The 20,266-nt window shown below is 39.8% G+C and overlaps 1 protein-coding gene and 1 pseudogene across 2 annotated transcripts in view; one reads left to right on the forward strand and one right to left on the reverse strand.

Annotated features, from left to right (window-relative positions):
* The window catches only part of SEMA3D (semaphorin 3D), a 230,242-nt gene that overhangs the window by 9,958 nt on the left and 200,018 nt on the right, over positions 1 to 20,266 (forward strand). The gene's annotated exons all lie outside the window — the stretch shown is intronic.
* Positions 10,312 to 11,880, reverse strand: LOC109557876 (endogenous retrovirus group PABLB member 1 Env polyprotein-like; annotated as a pseudogene).

Raw genomic sequence — 20,266 nt, forward strand, 5'->3', positions numbered from 1 at the left:
TCTGATTCAAAATTCACTCTTTTGGCCACACTAGCCTCCGTCTTATAGCTTCAAATATTTCCTTATCATGATCAAATTGGGGTGTTAAGTTGCTTTCCAAGCAGTTTGGTAGAAGGTCGAAGTAGCCAGACTGTTCTATCTGTAAAAGTATTTGCATGATGAAATAGTGTAAGGTGAGTTATGTATAATTACAAAGTAGAAAATTAGTATAAGTCAAATTATTGTATCAACTTATGAAGGCTTTTATCACCTGTAAAGTAGCTGTTCAAAAGCATTTGTACTGGATATACAGATGAGGGGATAACATTTCCCTTTCTTTGACTTGATTCACATTTCTCAGCGCCGTGGGGATTGTTGTCTTAGACTACACTGTGATGAATTTTGGCAGAGAGTCTTCATTGTTCAGGTTTTTAAAAGGGCAAGTTTTTGGCAGAAGTAGTTTACATAGAAGAGGAATGCTGTGCTTACACATGTGCACTCAATAGACCCTTCAGAGAGCTTGGGCTGAGATCCTGGGATTCCTTACTTCACCCTACTCCAAGTCTCTGGATGTTGATTGCTTAGAGCTCTTTTGTTTTGTCATTATCACATAGGCCTTTTCACATTCCAGAAAATGGTAGTTTTGATCCATATTTCAAAACTTTTTAGAGTACAAGAAATGGTCACTCATATCCTGTGCAGTTCACTAGCGACGTTAAAAATAAGAATTGCATTCAGATCTGCTTTTCCTTAATATTTATAAAACATGTAACCATCATCTTCATGATGGTCACCAATCATTCTTTTTATATTTTTGTAACCTTTGGTTATTTCTGATAATCGGAAATGACAATTTTGACTTTCTCTTTTTTCCATTACTTTATTTTATACAAACAGGGTTTAAAAGTGTGCTTTATGTGGGTGATATATTAAGATGAGCAAAAACAAAAAAGTCTTGTAAATTCCCTGAATTAATAAAGAGGACAGACTAGCATCAACCACATGGGCTTACAGTTTCTCTACTCTTTCCTCTTGGGACTTTGAGCTGATTTCTTCTTTTACTTGGATAGTTTTGCCTCTTACTACCATCACTTCTCCTGGCCCCAAACCAGTGCCCACTCCCCTAGGTACCCTCATGTACGGCCATTGAATCTTGCTTGAAAAAGTGCTTTTCACTTAAATTCTGCCCTCCTGTCTGTACGATCTTTTTCAGTTCCGATAACTATTTCTCTCTTACTTGGACTAAGTTTCTCAAGAATAAGGACCAAGTAGTTGCTACCTTGATATTTTTCTCCATACTTCCATGCATATCACCAAGTCTTTTATGTAATAAGTACACAATCTCTAATACTTGAATATAAATTATTCTATTCAGAACCCCTTTTTTGTTTTTCCTCTTATAACTAATTTAGATGTATAATTCCTCATGAAGTTATTTTCACACACACATTCCTTCGTTGTAAAAAGGTTATTTTTAGTTATTTCACATATTCATATTACTCTTGATGCCTTTCCATCTTGAATTCCCTTTTCATCTTTTCTTTAATTCAAGAAGTATTTATTGAGTGCCTGCTATATGCTATACGAGTCACTGACAAAATACAGGTGAGAAACCATGGCTGCAGCCCTGAAGTAGGTGACTGTAATTCATTATCATCAAGGGTCAAATCAAATCTTATGATATTAAATCCAAAAAACAAACAGTCCTATTCATAGTCTTGGCCTTTTCTCTCTGCAGCCTTTTTTTAAATGATGTCATCCTCTCACCTTAACCTCTTTTATCTTTATGGAGATTATGCTCAGAGCATTATCTCCATCCCTGACTTCTCTCCCAGGTCCCAGGTACATTACCACACCACTACAACCCCTGTGGGTTAGTCTTCATTTCTCTACATTATGTGTAAAAAGGAGATCACTCTGAAAACTGAAAGAGTCTTTAATTAGTGGAACTTTAAACTGAGGCTTTCAAGTGTGGGGGAACATGTGGTGCTGTGGTTAAGGTTATGCCCTGTGGAAGCAGACAGCTTGGATTCAGATCCTAGTTCTGTCACCTCTGAACTGTGTGATTAGACAAGTTACTTGACCTTTTTATGTCCATTTCCCATCTTTTAACTTGGGTTCATTAAAGCACTAATCTCATAGGGTTATTGCAAGATATAAATGGGTTAATATAGGACAATCAAATGTTGTATTATACTGTGTTATCTTTCCATTATCCTTACAAGATGATGCAAATTACATATAGATCAGATTCTCACACATCTCCACACTGTTCTGCTGCCTTGTTCCTTATCTGCTGGATTCCATTAATCTCATTCAGAAAAAGGTCCTTTTGTGACCTCCTTCAGGTATATTCCTGGATAAGAGAATGACATTTTAGGATTGACTATTACCATATCCTTCTTCTGCACAATAGTGTGTTTAAAGAAACATCATTTGGGGCATACTGTGACTGACTATGCTATAGGGATGTGAAGGAGAATCCAGGGCAAAGGAACCCTTTCATACTAGCTGTCACAGAAGCAGCAGCTGCTTGTAGAAGCTAAACAGCAAACAATATAATCCTTTGGTGCCCCATCTAAATTTCCAGGTTTATTTTGTAGCAGTTCACCATTCCTTAGCCATCTACTACTGGATTTATAACACTGCACATTCCTTGAAGTGCTCCATTCCCAAATAAACAACACAGATTTGTTTAACAGCCTTCATATCCCCCTGCTTCTGACTTTTTTTAACTCAGTACACAGATATTTCTTTAGCCCTCCAATGTGGGCCTTCTAAGGTCATTCTAATCCCCTGCCCTCAGCTTCCTTCCCCTGTTTGATCACTACCTTGTCCCTGTACCTCTGCTAACCAGTTATTGCACTTGAAACTTCTTATTAAATGCTCTCACTACTTTGTGGTTTCAGAATATTCTATTTCAGTCCCGTTTATAAGGAGTGAAAGAAAACAGAATGACCTAATTCACTCTCCATCCACTAGAGGATTTGGAAATTGGCCCAGTGACAGTCTCTTGTAGTGCAGGCTCATGCCCGAGGACTGGACTAGACCCTGTACCGGTGCTGAACTTGCTGCCATGGTCTAGCTACCGAGAGGTCCCTGGATTCTTGCTCTTTAAAGGTTGGGCTTCAGGGGATCTTGAAGGAACCTGTAGTATAGCACTTATGAAATAAAGTTGCCCAAGAGAAGCATCTTCCAAGGTGTAAGTTTAGGAAGAATCCAGAGACAAATGGGTAGCTCCTGCATCTAAGTATAAGCAATCTAACATGCAAGGAAAACCTTTGTCTCAGGTTGATGCATCTTCTTGGCCCTTCTCTGAAATATAACTAGTGGAAGCAGCAAGTATGTTAATCAATGATATTTTCCAGAAATTGAACTTAAAGGTCACTTCAGCTTCTGAGCAAGTGGAAGTGAAACTGAATAATGTTCTAGTTATTTTATGGGAAAATATTTTTCTAATGCTGTTTTTGGTATTGTTTCAGATTAGTCTATTCCCATAGTTGGCTTATGAATGTTCATCAATATATTTTATATAATTAATAAATTATTTTCTACTACTTTAATTATGAACCTTATATATATCATATTAATAACTATATGTAAGACCCTATTTCTACTTCACAGAAAATGAAATGCTTCAGAGATAGGATAAATAAGATTTACTTGAAATAATTTCTAAATATTTTCTAAATAATTAAAAAGCCTCTCACAGTGCTAATCCCAGGAGTGTAAAGTGATTTCCTATAGTTGCAAATAGATAGATGTAAATCAATGTAAAATGTTTCAAATATATATTAATATATATATATCTTCAGTGTGTGGCATTTTCTATTCCATGAATCTTAAGGATAATTTTATTAGAGCAAATTAAAAGAAGGAAAAAATTTTAAGAACTAGAACCCAGAGTCAATTTAGTTTGTTTGTTCTGGTTTTATAAATTCACTCTTACTTCTGTTGGCTTTATTACTTTAGTAAGTAAATATTTATAAATCTTCTGGCTTGTTTCTTGATGAAATTTTAAGTAAGGAAGATAATTTACATTAGTTTTCTAAGTATTTTGCTGGGGCAAGGGAGTTCCATTTTCAAATGATTCCTTTTAGGTGTTTATGAGGACTAGCCAGGCTAATAGTGGTTTTCTGGGTAGTTTCAGGGTCATTAAAAAAGTGTGACCAGGGCCAAAGTAACACCTGTTCCAGGTCTGTAGTTCAGGACTGAAGACAGAGAAGGTGGAACAATCTAGGGGTTCTCATGTATGTTCTTCTTTGGGGGCCCTGTAATTCCTGGGTTGTGCCTGATGGCTCTCTCCTCTTGCTCTTTCACTGGTTCCCCTTTCTCTTCCTCCCACTTACTGCCTTTTGCCCACAGTTCTGTTCTTTTCTGTCTACAGACTTTTCTCCCTGATCCATTCACTCTCCTCATTTCTGTTATTATTTAGATGAGAAAGACACATAAATTATTAACCGTGACCTCTCTCATGGTATTGATCCCTCTGCCAGTGCTTTTTCCAGTAGACTCTAGTCTAAGGCAATTAATCATCCATTTAATAAGCAGTTTAAATTCTTACTATGATCTCATCATGTACTTTCTTCCAATGTAGTTGTGATTTTTGTACACACAAATGATCTTGTGGTGGAAAGGCAGCACAGTTTGGAGTCACAATTTACTATCTGGGAACACTTGTTATTTAAGTCTATCAGTCTTGTTTTACTCATATATTGAAGTGGGGTAAATGACAGCTCTGTATACAAAACACATTGAGTATTAGTTGAGAAAATATAAGTAAATTTCTCCTAGTGCCTGACACCATGGCTATTTAATATATCAACACTGATAGTTTTATTTCTTCTCACTAATATACATTAAGCATATTTGGTTAAAAAAGCTTTGAAATGTCAGGGTACAGACTTTGGGTTTTATACTGGAGGCACATGGGAGCCACTGAAAGTTTTTGAACCATGAAATAACCCAAGAATTAGTATTTTAGGAAGATGAGCCTAGGAATAATTTACAGGGAGACCAATTAAGAGACACTTTGTAGATAAAATAAGGGCTGGACTAACACAATGGTGTTGAGAATAGAAATAAGGGTGTTAGAGAAATGCAGGGCTATCATATCAGACTTTTACTGTTTGTTATTTGTGTATTTCATGATTTTTCCCTGTTATATAGTCAAAGAACTATTATTATAATGTGAACTTTGCTCTCAGCCTGACTCAGAACTATTTTATATTCCTCTCAGAACATAGATGTGTTAACATCTATGCAACAAGTAACATCTTACCACATATAAAGTCTGAGGTCAGACTTGATCCCAGCAGGATATAAAATATCTCATGAATTTTTTTCCTGCTAAAGGAAGTTTTAAGTATTTCAGGTTAAGAAAATAATCCTTAGATATAGAGGATGGAGAGACTGTGTAGAGAGCAACTTTCAAGCAGATATCACAGAACTGGAAAGAAAAACCAATGAAAATCTCAGCTAAATATTTAGTTTGTAAAATAAAAGTGCTTTCTTATTTTTTTTTTTCATGTATGTTTAACATTTAGCATCCAATATTTCTCATGCTGTTCATCCTTTTATCTTTTTTTTAAAAATTGTCTTGATACTTTGCTATATTTCAAAAACTAATGCAAACTCACATTCTTCCTCCAATTAACAATTCAAAAAACATAAATAAGTTCAGTAACTTATTTTCCCCATCACACATATTTGTGTTTTATAATAAATTATTTTAATTTAAAATTCATTTTATACCTCTGGCAAATCACCAGCTCCTAGGGTGAAGATGTATAACCATATCTGGTTCATTCTCCTTGACATCTAGCATAGCAATCAGTCTTTGTGGATTTGTAATTACAAGTGAAAAAATAAAATCAAGAAGAGCTGTGAGAGTTGAAAATAAGATCCTGAGTCAGTATTGGCAAACTGTTATTTTGTTTAAATAAATAATTAATTAGATGCTTTGGTTATTCTTTTTCAGTTTTAGTTAAATCCGGGATCATAGAACGATTATCCTTCTCTCAATCAAAAACATGTAAAATAATTCTCACAGATAGCAGTTGTTGTTTAATTTAAAAAATGTTTAAGTGACAGATGAACCTTCTGTACCATTAAGATAATAACCTATGGAAATAGTCTAGGTCCTCTATTTTGCATCTTACTATCAGTTTATTTTGACTTTAGATTACCTGCATTCAAAAGAATGTTAAGGACAAAAATTACTATATGAAAGTAGCAGACAACCTATTAGTTTAAGAAATAGTGCTCCTAAAGTTCAGTTTTACATTCTAAGTAAATATATTGAATTTGTGTTTATCCGATATGGTATTTTGGCATTTCTCTAACATGGGTATATTTTATTAAAACTTATTTAAGAAAACTAGTACCTGAGGACTTTTGTTTTGTTTGTTTGAATTCCAACCTAGGAAATAGAGTGTAAGCCTGATAAATCATCAGTATTCAGATACCTATTTTGAAATTCCTATTATTAAAAAAATATAAATAATATAACAATTTTTGTTTCATAGACTCGTGACATTTCAGAATTAAAAAAAACAACCTAATTGAATGTCTAGTCCATCTTCTTAATTTTACAGAGAGGACTGAGGATGAAGTAATGTGAGTTCTTCCTTCCCTCCCTCTCTCTCTTCCTTCCTTAAACATGAAAGAACAGCTTCTATATTCACAGATTGGAGCTGAATGTTTGGAGAGAAATGGCCCCAGGCTTGAGTAATTCATGATCCATGTAAATAAGACACTAGTTGTAGTGTGTTCATAGGCACACAATTGAGTCATCACAAAGCTGAGATTATAACTGAAGTCTTGTCCCTCCTAAAAGGGCAGACATGCTACTTTTCACTAATGCGACAGATGATTTAGAAAAATTTAATGCATGCTGTGAGAAATGTTGACACTTATACCCAGGCAAAGTGATGGCTGCTAGTAACATAATGATGACCATTTCTGAAATAATACATTATTTTTCTCATCTGATAATCAAAAACTCTGCTCTGGTTATGATCATCGATGCTACACAGCTGCTCTTGACCTGATCTCTTTCTAGTTTAGTTATTAAAAAAGGGTACATTTACAAATGTGTACCTTACATTACTACTATAGAATTTTTAATTTAGAGATCTATGAATACACACTCATATATACATATATATGCATATGTCTGAAGGAGAGAAAATGTGTTATCCTCCCAAAATGCCTTTTTAGCATAAGGGTTATCTCACTAGCTTTTGGAGAGACAACAGCTATAGGAGAAGCTTTGAAAATCTTGTAGAAGCTACCCTTTTGTAAAAGCAATTAATATTTATGAAGGAAATCTCCATTTGTAAGGGTTTTTACTACTCTGTAAAAGATGATGCTATGAAAGTGCTGCACTCAATATGCCAGCAAATTTGGAAAACTCAGCAGTGGCCACAGGACTGGAAAAGGTCAGTTTTCATTCCAGTCCAAAAGAAAGGCAATGCCAAAGAATGCTCAAACTACTGCACAATTGCACTCATTTCACACTTTAATAAAGTAATGCTCAAAATTCTCCAAGCCAGGCTTCAGCAATACGTGAACTGTGAACTTCCAGATGTTCAAGCTGCTTTTAGAAAAGGCAGAGGAACCAGAGATCAAATTGCCAACATCTGCTGGTTCATGGCAAAAGCAAGAGAGTTCCAGAAAAACATCTATTTCTGCTTTATTGACTATGCCAAAGCCTTTGACTGTGTGGATCACAATAAACTGTCGAAAATTCTGAGAGATGGGAATACCAGACCACCTGTTCTGCCTCTTGATAAACCTGTATGCAGGTCAGGAAGCAACAGTTAGAACTGGACATGGAACAACAGACTGGTTCCAAATAGGAAAAGGAGTATGTCAAGGCTGTATATTGTCACCCTGCTTATTTAACTTATATGCAGAGTGCCTCATGAGAAACACTGGGCTGGAGGAAGCACAAGTTGGAATCAAGATTACCGGGAGAAATAGCAATAACCTTAGAGATGCAGATGACAACACCCTTATGGCAGAAAGTGAAGAAGAACTAAAGAGCCTCTTGATGAAAGTGAAAGAGGAGAGTGCAAAAGTTGGCTTAAAGCTCAACATTCAGAAAACTAAGATTATGGCATCTGGTCCCATCATTTCATGGCAAATAGATGGGGAAATAGTGGAAACAGTGGCTGCCTTTGTTTTTCTGGGCTCCAAAATGACTGCAGATGGTGATTGCAGCCATGAAATTAAAAGACGCTTACTCCTTGGAAGGAAAGTTATGACCAACCTAGATAGCATATTCAAAAGCAGAGACATTACTTTGTCCACAAAGGTCCATCTAGTCAAGGCTATGGTTTTTCCAGTCGTCATGTATGGATGTGAGAGTTGGACTATAAAGAAAGCTGAGCACTGAAGTATTGATGCTTTTGAACTGTGGTGTTGGAGAAGACTCTTGAGAGTCCCTTGGACTGCAAGGAGATCCAACCAGTCCATTCTGAAGGAGATCAGTCCTGGGTGTTCATTGGTAGGACTGATGTTGAAGCTGAAACTCCAATACTTTGGCTACCTGATGCGAAGAGCTGACTCATTTGAAAAGACCCTGATGCTGGGAAAGATTGAGGGCAGGAGGAGAAGGGGACAACAGAGGATGGTTGGATGGCATCACTGACTCAGTGAACACGGGTTTGGGTGAACTCTGGGAGTTGGTGATGGACAGGGAGGACTGGCGTGCTGCGTTTCACGGCGTCACGAAGAGTCGTACACAACTGAGTGAATGAACTGAACTGGACCATCTTATGACTGAATCTCAAACTCCTTGCTGCAGAAGGCCCCGACTTAAATCTATGTAACAATACCTTTGTTTACTGTGCTTTACCTGGTGACCTCCCCATAGATGGCTCCCCAGTGCCCTTTATCTTTCTTCTGTCATTAGTTGAAGAAAGTATTTAAGGTGTGACCTTGGCCTGTTCTGTTGTGTTACCTCAATTTTCCTGGATATCTTCCATGTATACAGGAGGTGTGCATGTTCTTAAACTTGTTTTTCTCCTGTTAGTCTTTTTATTACAGGGGAAGGGGACCATCTCAGCCAAGAACCTAACCAAATAAATTGTACTCCACTGTCTGCATTGTCCTTCTGAGTGAATTTGTTTCCCAGAATGCGTGGCTACAACACTAATACTTATTATCATCATGATGAAAACATGGTGATCAAGATAAATTCCTGCCTTCATCAATTTCAAGGGAGAATGTTACAAAAGGAAAGTTTGAGTTAGCATGTGCTTTCATGTTCTTTATTGTCATAAAAACTACTTTATGCAAGAAAGTAGGATATGCATCTTCTGCCTCAGTGGTCTGATTCTTTCTTATCATGTTTTTAAAAATATATTTAATAACTCCAAAACTTTATTGTCACTTTATGTCTTATCTTCTAACATGTTAATCATATAATATATATATATATATGCACATATACACATAAAATTGTATCCTATATAGACTATCAGATCAGATCAGATCAGATCAGTCACTCAGTTGTGTCCGACTCTTTGCGACCCCATGAATCACAGCACACCAGGCCTCCCTGTCCATCACCAACTCCCGGAGTTCACTCAGACTCACGTCCATCGAGTCAGTGATGCCATCCAGCCATCTCATCCTCTGTCGTCCCCTTCTCCTCCTGCCCCCAATCCCTCCCAGCATCAGAGTCTTTTCCAATGAGTCAACTCTTCGCATGAGGTGGCCAAAGTACCGGAGTTTCAGCTTTAGCATCATTCCTTCCAAAGAACACCCGGGGCTGATCTTCTTTAGAATGGACTGGCTGGATCTCCTTGCAGTCCAAGGGACTCTCAAGAGTCTTCTCCAACACCACAGTTCAAAAGCATCAATTCTTCGGCACTCAGCCTTCTTCACAGTCCAACTCTGACATCCATTCATGACCACAGGAAATATAATGATATATATATATATATATATATATATATACACTATAACCACATATAGTGTATATATATATATATATAAAACATACTAAAGGAGTAACATGTTGCATGATAGACATACATGCATATATATATAATAATAAAAATACTAACAGAAGAAAAACAAGTTTAATAACATGCATACCTCCTGTATACATGGACGATATCTAGGAAAATTGAGGTAACTCAACAGAACAGGCCAAGGTCACACCTTAAATACTTTCTTAAACTAATGACAGAAGAAAGATAAAGGGCACTGGGGAGCCACCTATGGGGAGGTCATCAGGTAAAGCCCAAGATGGGGTCCTGCTTTCAAGATGGAGCCTGTTCTGTCTGCTTCCTCCTTCATTCCCCACTCTTGATGCTCTTAACTCATAGTATGAGCACCACTCATAGGCATGTATTGCACCCTGTCTCTCTGACCGTCAATTTGGGAGAACAACGCAGTCCTTTGGATTACAAAGTTCATAAAACATTGTAAAATTCAGGGTCCACAAAGCAGAACTATCAAGGCAACTGTAACAATGGTTAATATAGTTTTCCACCAATCACCCTTCACCCAAGATAGGACCGAAGTCCAGAAAGGAATGTTTTCATTTGATGTTGCTTTTACCTGATTTTTCATGTCATCTAAAGCAGCTGATACATTGCCAGATAAATCAGGAATATATACACAACATCCAACCTTAATTATAGCACAGTTCCCTTCTTGAGCAGCTGTGAGCATGTCCAAAGCCATTCTATTTTGAATTACCACTTTTTTCATTAGGATTTGTTCTTCATTTAAGGCTTGAATGGCTTTAGCACTATCTAGGAAGGCCTGTTTTGTGTAATTTTTCAAGGATTCTAATTTAATCATAGTATCTGTTGTGCCTGTAGAAGGTATGAATAAGGCAGCAATATACTCATACCATTGAAACACAGACCTTGTCCACCTAGCATGTAAATAAGGTAGATTTACCAGGGCTTGTTGTAGGTTAGGCTTTAGTTACTTCTATGAAACTGGTGTTTACATCAAACATAACCCCATGACTCAAGTCTGTTGACTCTAGGTCTGGCTTACCGAGAACAGGGAGAGATTATGATTGACAAGAGAAAGGAAAGTCTCTTTTTGTCATCCCAGAAAAGAGCAGAGTGGTTTAAAATCTTGGCAGAGCAGTGACACCCACTAAGGAAGTCCATCCATCACAGACAGAGGCATAGCCCCACATAACCAGCAGTTAGAGGTGTTGTGGAAGCCCGCGTAGGAATGTGCCCATGCGATGAAAACATTTTCCTAAGGTGAAACAGAAGTTAAATTCAAAATCACGTTGATGAGGCCAAGCAGCAGGAGTTGATTATTCAGCTTCATCCTGAAGGGGCTCGTCCAGGATCTTCTTTTCCTTCTTAAGGATGATCTTAATCTCTCGAGGGTTAGTGGAGTCCCTCTGCACAGTCCACTAAGTGTTTTCTGGGTCTGCGTGGTATGTTCTCTTCACCTTCATGTGGTGGATCCAGGGAATGACACCTGCAACTTTAACTGCCATAGAGCTGGTAAGAACAACAGTATATGGACCCTTCCAATGTAGAGCCAAGGAGTCGTGTTTCCAGTCCTTGACCACACCTGATCCCCAGGCACAAATTCGTGAATCTGTTCTCCAAGGGGGAATGGCACCCTTTCTTGTACAAACTTAGTTACCTGATTTATTACCTTACCCAGTTGTTCCATCTGCTGTGAAATCTCCTCTCCCCTTACCTGAGGCAAATTGGTTGACATCTGTTTTATTATGGGAGGGGGCCTCCCATTCACAATTTCATACGGAGAAGAGCCATGGTACCATGGGGTCATCCTGAGTCTGAGCAGAGCCGTCGCAAACAAGTCCACCCAGGAGCAGTCAGTCTCTATGATCCAGTTGGAGAGTGTCTCTTTAAGTGTCTGGTTGGTTCCTGCCACCATCCCTGAACTCTGGTGCCTATATACTGTATGTAATTTCCACTTGATGTTTAAAGTTTTGCTTACTTATACTGAATCAGCTATGAAAGCCAGACCATTGTCTGATCCAGTGCTGGTAGGAAATCCAAATCTGGGAACTATCTCCCTAAGCAGGCACCGGGCTACTTCTGATGCTCTTTCAGGCCGGGTAGGAAAAGCTTCTACCCATCCTGAGAACATACATACCATGACCAGCAGGTAGTGGTGATGTCGGTGAGGTTTCATTCTGTTGAAATCCACTTCCAGGTGTTGAATGGGCAGCATGCCTTTTAGCTGAATCCCCGGAGATTTCTGTCTGTGCTGAGAGGCAGCTTTGACCTGTGAGCAGGCAGTGCAGTCCTGAGATTCTGTCCTGCATAGGGACGAGAGGCGGGGAACCAAGAAATATTTTCAAATTAGCTCTTCCAGTTTGTCATGGCCTAGGAAGGTCACTTGTGTTTGGCTTATCAGAGTGGGTGCCAGCTCCTCCAGTACCAATAATTTACCACTTGTCAATTCCTACCATCCCTTTTCAGTCTTGATGGCCCCTTCTGCTTTGAGTAGTTGGTTTCAGGGTTCAGTGTATTTTGGAGAGTCCAGCGTTAGCTCAGGCAGCTCCACCAATATGAGAGCTTTAATAAGCCCTCACTGGTCACCCCCAAGCCCTTGGCTGCCTGTTTAGCGGTCTTACCTGCCAATCTGTTTCCCCAAGCCCAGGGGGTATCCTCTTTTTGATATCCTCAGCAGTGTATGACTGCAACCCTTTCTGGTTTCCAGGCAACATCTAATAGGGTCTTAATTTCTTCCTTATTTTTACTATTTTTTTCACTAGCTGTCAAAAGGCCTCTCTCCTTATACAGAGCCCTGTAGTGTGGCAAAAGCATACCTGGAGTCTGTGTAAATGTTTTGTCTTCTTACCTTTTGACAGCTGGAGGGCCTGGATTAGAGCATATAGTTTGGCCCATTGAGTGGACGAGTGTGATGGGAGAGAGCTAGCCTCTACGATGGTTTCTTCCATGACTACTGAATATCCTGACAGTTGTTGTCCTTGTTTCACCAGGCTGGTGCCATTGGTGTACAGGACCAAATCTGGGTCCAGGATTGGCTGGTCTCTTGAGTCAGGTCTGCTGGCATATTTCCTTGCAATTATGTGAGGGCCCACCTCCTCTCACAGGAAGGAGAGTGACCAGATTCAGGGCCTAACAAGGCTTAGTAGTAACATAGGGGTTCTCACATAACTGTCCCTGGTATTGAGTAATCTGAGATGTTGACAGCAATTTATGGGGGTCCCCTCGTAAGAGAGTGCTGACCTTATGTGGACTTTTATGATCAAATCTTGGCCCAAAGTCAGCTTGGTTGCCTCCCAGACCAGTAAGGTAACTGCAGCAACTGCCCGTAAGCATCCCAGCCACCCAGTGGCAACACTGTCCAGCCATTTCAGGAGATAAGCCATGGGTCTGTCCCATGTCCCCACAGTCTGGGACAACAGTCCTATAGGCACCTTGTCCTTTTCAGTCAGGTAAAGAGTAAGCAGCTTATATAGGTCTGGCAGGCCCAAGGCGGGTGCTGATGTAATTGTACTGGGTTTGAATTCTATTAACCAGTGGGACTTGTTTTGCAAGCCTTGGCGGGGAGCGGGTTGTCTTCCTCCCAGACCTCAGGGAATTGTTGGGTTAACTCTCTCTTGACTGTTTGGCTAACTCTCTCTCTCTCGTCCGATTTCCCTTCTGGGAGATCCTGCAACCTCCATTCATCTTGAGGGATTATCGAGAAGAAGAGTAAATAGGTGGTTGATCCCACTCGAAGAGTGAGTCTTTCGTTTGGGGGAAAGGTCACTTGTGCCTCCATTTAGCAAGTTGCTTCCCAACAAAGGTACTGGGCATTCAAGGATGTATAAAAATTCATGAGTCACCTGGTGTCCCCACCATCTGGCATTTTCGGGGTAGGCTTGAGACACAAAGCCTGCACTTATCACCATCTGAGACCCAGCAGCCTCTGGCTGGGTCTATTGGCGTATAAAGTCTATAGGCCTCGCACAGTCTTTTGCAGAACTCAGAGGGTGATTAGCTTTCCCTTTGAATCACTTCGGAGGGTTTTGCAATAATCATAGCTTTTTGGGCCCCCCTCTTGAGGCCTTGTGAAATAGCCGCCCAATATCTCTCCAGGTAGCCCCTCCCTTCCTCTGTGTTACAGTCCCAATTGGGCCTCTCATCGGGGGTGGCTAGTTCTACCCACCATTGCAGGTTTGCAGTACCCTCAGGTGCCATTTCTCTTAACCATTTTTTTTTTTTGGCCTCAGTTAGGATTCTGTGTCTTTCCTCAGTGCTGAAAAGGGAGACTAGTAGTTGGATTATGTCACCCTATGTAGGGTGGAGGATTCAAAAAATAGTCTCCATTAGCCTAATCATGGCTTGTGGCTCCCCTGAGTATGGTGGAGCGTGTCTCTGCCAGTTTAATATACCATAGAGGAAAATGGCTGGTAATACTAGGCTACAGGGGGCTGATGGTAGTGCCCCATGCATCCTGAACCAGAGGCTATTGTAGCTCTCTGAGGGGCATCTGTAGTGGGGTTCTTTCCCCCTTTCCCTGGAGCAAAGCCTCTGTTGAATTGCTGTGTTTTCTTCCCCCTTCCCATCAGTACTTACCGAGAGTGGTGGATACAATCTAGGAGGTCTGGCTGAGATGGAATTCTGGGGCATTGACCGGAGGTCTCCATCTCTGGGATCGGAGCCTCTACGATCTCTGGCAGAGCTGGTGGAAGAGCAGAGGCTGCTGCAGGAACTTCACCTGGCCCTGGATTGGGCAGTAAGGTGGCCTCCGGTCCTGGTGGAGCACTGGGAGGCAGGCGTGTCATTATCTAGTATGGGGTAGGGGTCAGGTCATCCCCATCCAAATCCTGTAGAATTTCCTTTTTTATCATCAATTTTTGTGCCATTAATATTTTCCTCTTTCCCTTCTGGAATACAGAACCTTATCCAAGTAGGAGGGTCTTAAGCTAACCCTAGCCATGAGTCATATGTGGATTTTGATCTGGGTGTCCTGGCTCTCCTGTGACTACTGTATAGACTGATTCTACTATTTTTAAGTTCATGTTGTTCCCTGGTGGCCATCCTACTCCCATAGGGGGCCATTTGACCTCACAGAGTATGTGGAGGCGGTTAGGCGTTATCTTCACCCCATAGTCTCCTCCAAATCCCTTCTTTGAATTTTTAATCATGCACTCCAATACAGTTGCCTTAGATTCACTTCCCCCCCGCATCTTGCTTACCTTCTCGGACCTTCTTCTACTTTTCCTTTTCATTCTTTCTACGAAGTTCTCAGTACCCTATGTACTTCTGATATTTCCACTCAATGAAACACTTAAATTGCCATTCTGCCTCCTTCTTAAATGGGGTGAGAAGAGCCTTACCTGCTAGATCCCAGAGGGAGAAGGGGGATCAGTGTGTCTTCACCCGCCGGTCAGCACAGCCGAACCAGAACACCACATGGTCCAAGACTGTTTCTCCCTTAACTTTTAAAGTCCGTTCTGCCTTGGTGGACTTGATCCACCAAGATGTGCAGATGAAAACACAGATGGGTTAAATACCCCACGTCCTAGGCCATCTTCGGAAAAGCCTATTCATACTCACTTATGTATTCTGCTCCTTCTAGCCTGACAATTCCGAGGGGGACAAGAATTTCACTGCAGATGGGACACTGCCTGGGGGAGGATAGAATACGAGCACACAAGGACCAAGTTTCTTCTCCTAAAAATCCCCTGGTGATTGCTTGGTAATAATTTTCCCCAAGACGGCATGGACACCACCTCCTAAATGACCTTCACAAATTTCCTTCCTAAGCCCTAACATGCTCTTCAACCTGTGTACCAAGCAATCACTGCTACCTGCCTATCCTAAAAATCCCCTGGTGATGGCTTGGTAATAATTTTCCCCAAGATGGCATGGACACCACCTCCTGAATGACCTTCACAAATTTCCTTTCTAAGCCCTAACACGCTCGTCAACCTGTGTACCAAGCAATCGCTGCCACCTGTCTATTCCAGGCTCCTGTGGGTCTGTGCCCCTTCTAGTCCCTCCCAGGGGGCTGATCAGGCCCCCTCTTCCACCCTGCCAGGTGGGTTCCTCCTCATCTGAGTGCTCAGTTACCCTGCTGCCGCCCACCACCTGCTAACATGCAAGGTCCAGGCACTGAGAAGCAGAACCTTCCAGAAGGGCGAGGCACCTTCCTCTTTCTAGAAGATTTGTGTCGCAAGGCCTCAGAGTAGTCCCAAATGGGACTTGTCTCCTCAAAGTGAGGAGTTTCCTGGCCCATGTACCAAATGTTGTAGCCACGCGTTCTGGGAAACAAACTCATTCAGAAGGACAATGCAGATAGTGGAGTGTGATTTATTACACCAGTGGGCCCAAGGCAGAATCTCCTCTTAGCCAAGGACCCTGACCAGTTTTTGTGAAAACCTCATATACCCTAAGTATATGTGCTCAAACCCACCTCCCCAAAGTTAACCTGCGATTCATATGCCTTAAATCCATGATTTGCATGCCTTAAGCCTAGGTAGTTAACAGTAGACAATTATCAATAGGCCTGTGGTCATACCCCAATAAGCATAATAGAATTTATGATTATATTTTGTTACACAGATAATTAGGGTATTCTTTTAGGCAATGGAGAGTCTAGGTACGAGCCCTGGGGCTCTTCCATCGGCTGGGGGGGGGGGGGGTGCGGGGGGGTGTCTGGTTTTTCCAGTTGGTATGTCGTTTCCATAGACACTGGGCATATAGCTCAAAGTCCACAGTCTGGCCCAAGATGGAGTCCTGCTTTCAAGATAGAGCCTGTTCTGTCCATTTCCTCCTTCATTAGAAGAAGGAATGATTCTTGACAGGATGAATGTCTGGGAAGTGTTTCTTGTGATGCTGTCTTTGGTTTACGGCATTAAGAAGCTTCTTCCAGACAACCTGGAAGTCTTTGATTTGTTTTCTTTTTCCTTATTCAAGTTTACACTGTGACTTCCATTGTTACCTCTCAATTTTGGAATAACCCCACCATCCAAGAAACCTAAACCATAGATAGGCTAATTGGAAGGCAACTTGCACTCATGCACATACTGTATGTAACTCATTGGTAAAAGAGGCTTTCAATAGTAATTCAGCTATTTTTAAATAAAAAAATAAAAATAGGTCACTCTTAAACATTGTTAAAAAGTTATTCAGTAGTATTTTCTGTTCATTACTCTGAACAGTTTGTTCTGACCAGCTTGTATTGGTAGAAAGGACAAAGCTTTCTGAGGACTGGTGTCTAACTGCACATCTTGCCCCTCCAAACTTACAGGTCTTTTCCACATTTTTAAACATGAAACTCTGTTACAAAATGCTGTCAGAATATCCAACAATAGTGTAGACTTTAATCCAAAATAAATGTCCTTATCAAAAGTATTCATGTTAATGATATCCTTTGCAGTTACCGGTATGTTGTTTATAGTTCTTTGTCTGTGGGAGGTAGGCTTATGTAAAATGCTGCCACTTTCCACTCATCATCTGGGTCTGAACAAAGAAAAAGAGATAACACTTTTACACAATATCATACTTTCTTGATGCGGTCACCTTTAATAATAGAAACCAAAAGAAACATTTCCCAATGTATTCATCATAATTCTACCAGGAAGCAGATGTGCAGTCTTCTTTTTCTCTTAATCATGTATTTATTTATTGCATTACATCTTTCAGTCGTGTATATTTTCCTGTAGAGGGAAATTCCATCCTTCCTGGAATAATAATTTCCTAAGTTTTTTATGTATTTTTCTTAAAAAAAAAATGATGAGTTGATGTGAAAATACACTCTCCCTTCTTAAATGTATTGGTCTTTTAAGTATATTTCTTTACAGATAGAGCTCCAGTACTTGTAACTCTTCCTGAGGATATTTCTGTGTTATCAGAAACTACCCCCCACCCCCCAAAAAAACAGATATGGGGAATTTTAGGGGAAAATAATCATATTCCTACTAAAATACAAACAAATGAATCTCCCACAGTATCTTCATGGAAAATTTCAGTATCATCTAAAGATGGAAATTTATAGTAACTCAACCGCCTATTATTCTAGCTCTTTCTTTTGTTCATTTGTGCTGAAATGATCTATGTCTCCATCAGAACATACCAGCCTTGACTGTCCTCCATCTTTCCAGAATCTCTTGGTTTCACTTATCTATGTATACAGCCTAGATCTCCAGACCAGGCATTTCAAAGAAAAATTTTCAGCCTGCTATAACATCTCATGTGCTCACATAGTTGATGTAGTTTCCTATATAATGATGCATATATTTTTTGGACTCTGATTTCCACGTGGGTTTCTATTCATCTAAGTCCAGTGAATTATCTTCTGGATCATCAGCCATCCTTGCTGATGCATATTTCTCTGGGCCAAGTAATTTGTGTTGGTCTCAGAACAATGTTCAGACAACTTTGGACAAATTTGGTAATTTATATTCGCATTCACAACACCTGTTTGTCAAATTGCCAACATCCATTGGATCATCGAAAAAGCAAGAGAGTTCCAGAAAAATATTTACTTCTGCTTTATTGACTACACCAGCCTTTGACCGTGTGGATCACAACAAAATGTGGAAAATTCTTAGAGAGAATTCTTAGAGAGATGGAAATACCAGACCACCTTACCTGCCTCCTGAGAAACCTGTATTCAGGTCAAGAAGCAACAGTTAGATCCAGACATGGAACAACAGACTGTTTCCAAATCAAGAAAGGACTATGTCAAAGCTGTATATTGTCATCCTACTCATTTAACTTATATGCAGAGTACATCATGTGAAGTGCTGGGGTAGATGAAGCACAAACTAGAACTAAGATTGCTGGGAGAAATATCAATAACCTCAGATATGCAGGTGATACCACCCTTATGGCAAAAAGCGAAGAGGAACTAAAGAGCCTCTTGATGAAAGTGAAAGAGGAGAGTGAAAAAGTTGGCTTAAAACTCAGCATTCAAAAAACGAAGATCATGGCATCCAGTCCCATCACTTGATGGCAAATAGATGGGGAAACAATGGAAATTCATTCGAATATTCATTTGAAGGACCAATGCTGAAGCTGAAACTCCAATACTTTGGCTACCTGGTATGAAGAACCGACTCATTGGAAAAGACTCTGATGCTGGGAAAGATTGAAGACAGGAGGAAGAGAAGGGGACATCAGAGGATGAGATTGTTGGATGGCATCACCGACATGATGGACATGAGATTGAGCAAGCTCCAGGTGTTGGTGATGTACAGGGAAACCTGGCGTGGTACAGTCCATGTGGTTGCAAAGTCGGCAACTGGCCTGAACTCACAACACCTATAAGCCATCATTCATATGATGATATGATCAGTTGTTTTGGCTGTAGTCTGTTATATGTTATACCCTCCTGTACATAAACCCCAACTCATATTTCTTTCCTTCTATGTGATAAAATGTGTAAAATGAAACAGGGTTTTACTTTCTTAACCTCTTTATTTTTGTTGTCACCAACTAGTGACCTCAGTTTAATCAATAAGAATCATGAATAGTCGATGCTCTTATTTAAAGGGAATGACCAGAAGTGGACTTAAAGGCTGTGAATTTTTAAAAATTGTTATACATATGCATCAAATTACTGAAAAAAATCACAAATTATGAAATCATTGAGAGTAAGACACAGTTTTCTCCTGATAATGTTATTTCATCATCAACTGTACTCTCCTGTCACTGTTGTCATTCATTTCTTGTCCAGAGTGATGGCAAAATCCAATTCGAATGCCTTCAGTTGGTATGAGCTGGCTTTAATCTAACTTTGCTGCTTAGTTTTAGCCACACAGATTTATAATATCACCTCTTTTCTCATGACATATCTTATATGTCTCTTAAAATAATACCCATTCTCAAATTCCAGCTTAAATGATATCCCTACTATGAAATTTTCAGATTCTATCCATTCCCCTCCTATCTCAGTCAAGAAATAATTTTTAACAGTTTAGTTCATATTTTATATCTCTTTTATAGCACTTACATTCTGCCTAAATTACAAACAAAATACAGTGGAGTTGAATCTTATACAGGTTATAAGTTCAATATTTGAAATCACATCTTGTCAATGTTACCCTGAAAAGTCATTAAATTAATACATAAAATGTATTATAAAGCATTTGTGTGCCACTTTAGGAGCTGACATTCAGTCTTTCAATAATATGTAACACTGAAAGTTTTCCTTCTACATTGGATTCAAGTCACTGTTTCTTCACTTCAGCACAGATGAAGTAATTGGCTTATATTTGGAGTCTGTGTTGTATGAAAAAATCCCATGCCTCTTTAAATATGAAAATCAAATACAGCTTGATGAGATGTTTAGA

Source organism: Bos indicus, chromosome 4 (assembly GCF_029378745.1).
Source record: "Bos indicus isolate NIAB-ARS_2022 breed Sahiwal x Tharparkar chromosome 4, NIAB-ARS_B.indTharparkar_mat_pri_1.0, whole genome shotgun sequence".
Lineage (NCBI taxonomy): Eukaryota > Metazoa > Chordata > Mammalia > Artiodactyla > Bovidae > Bos > Bos indicus.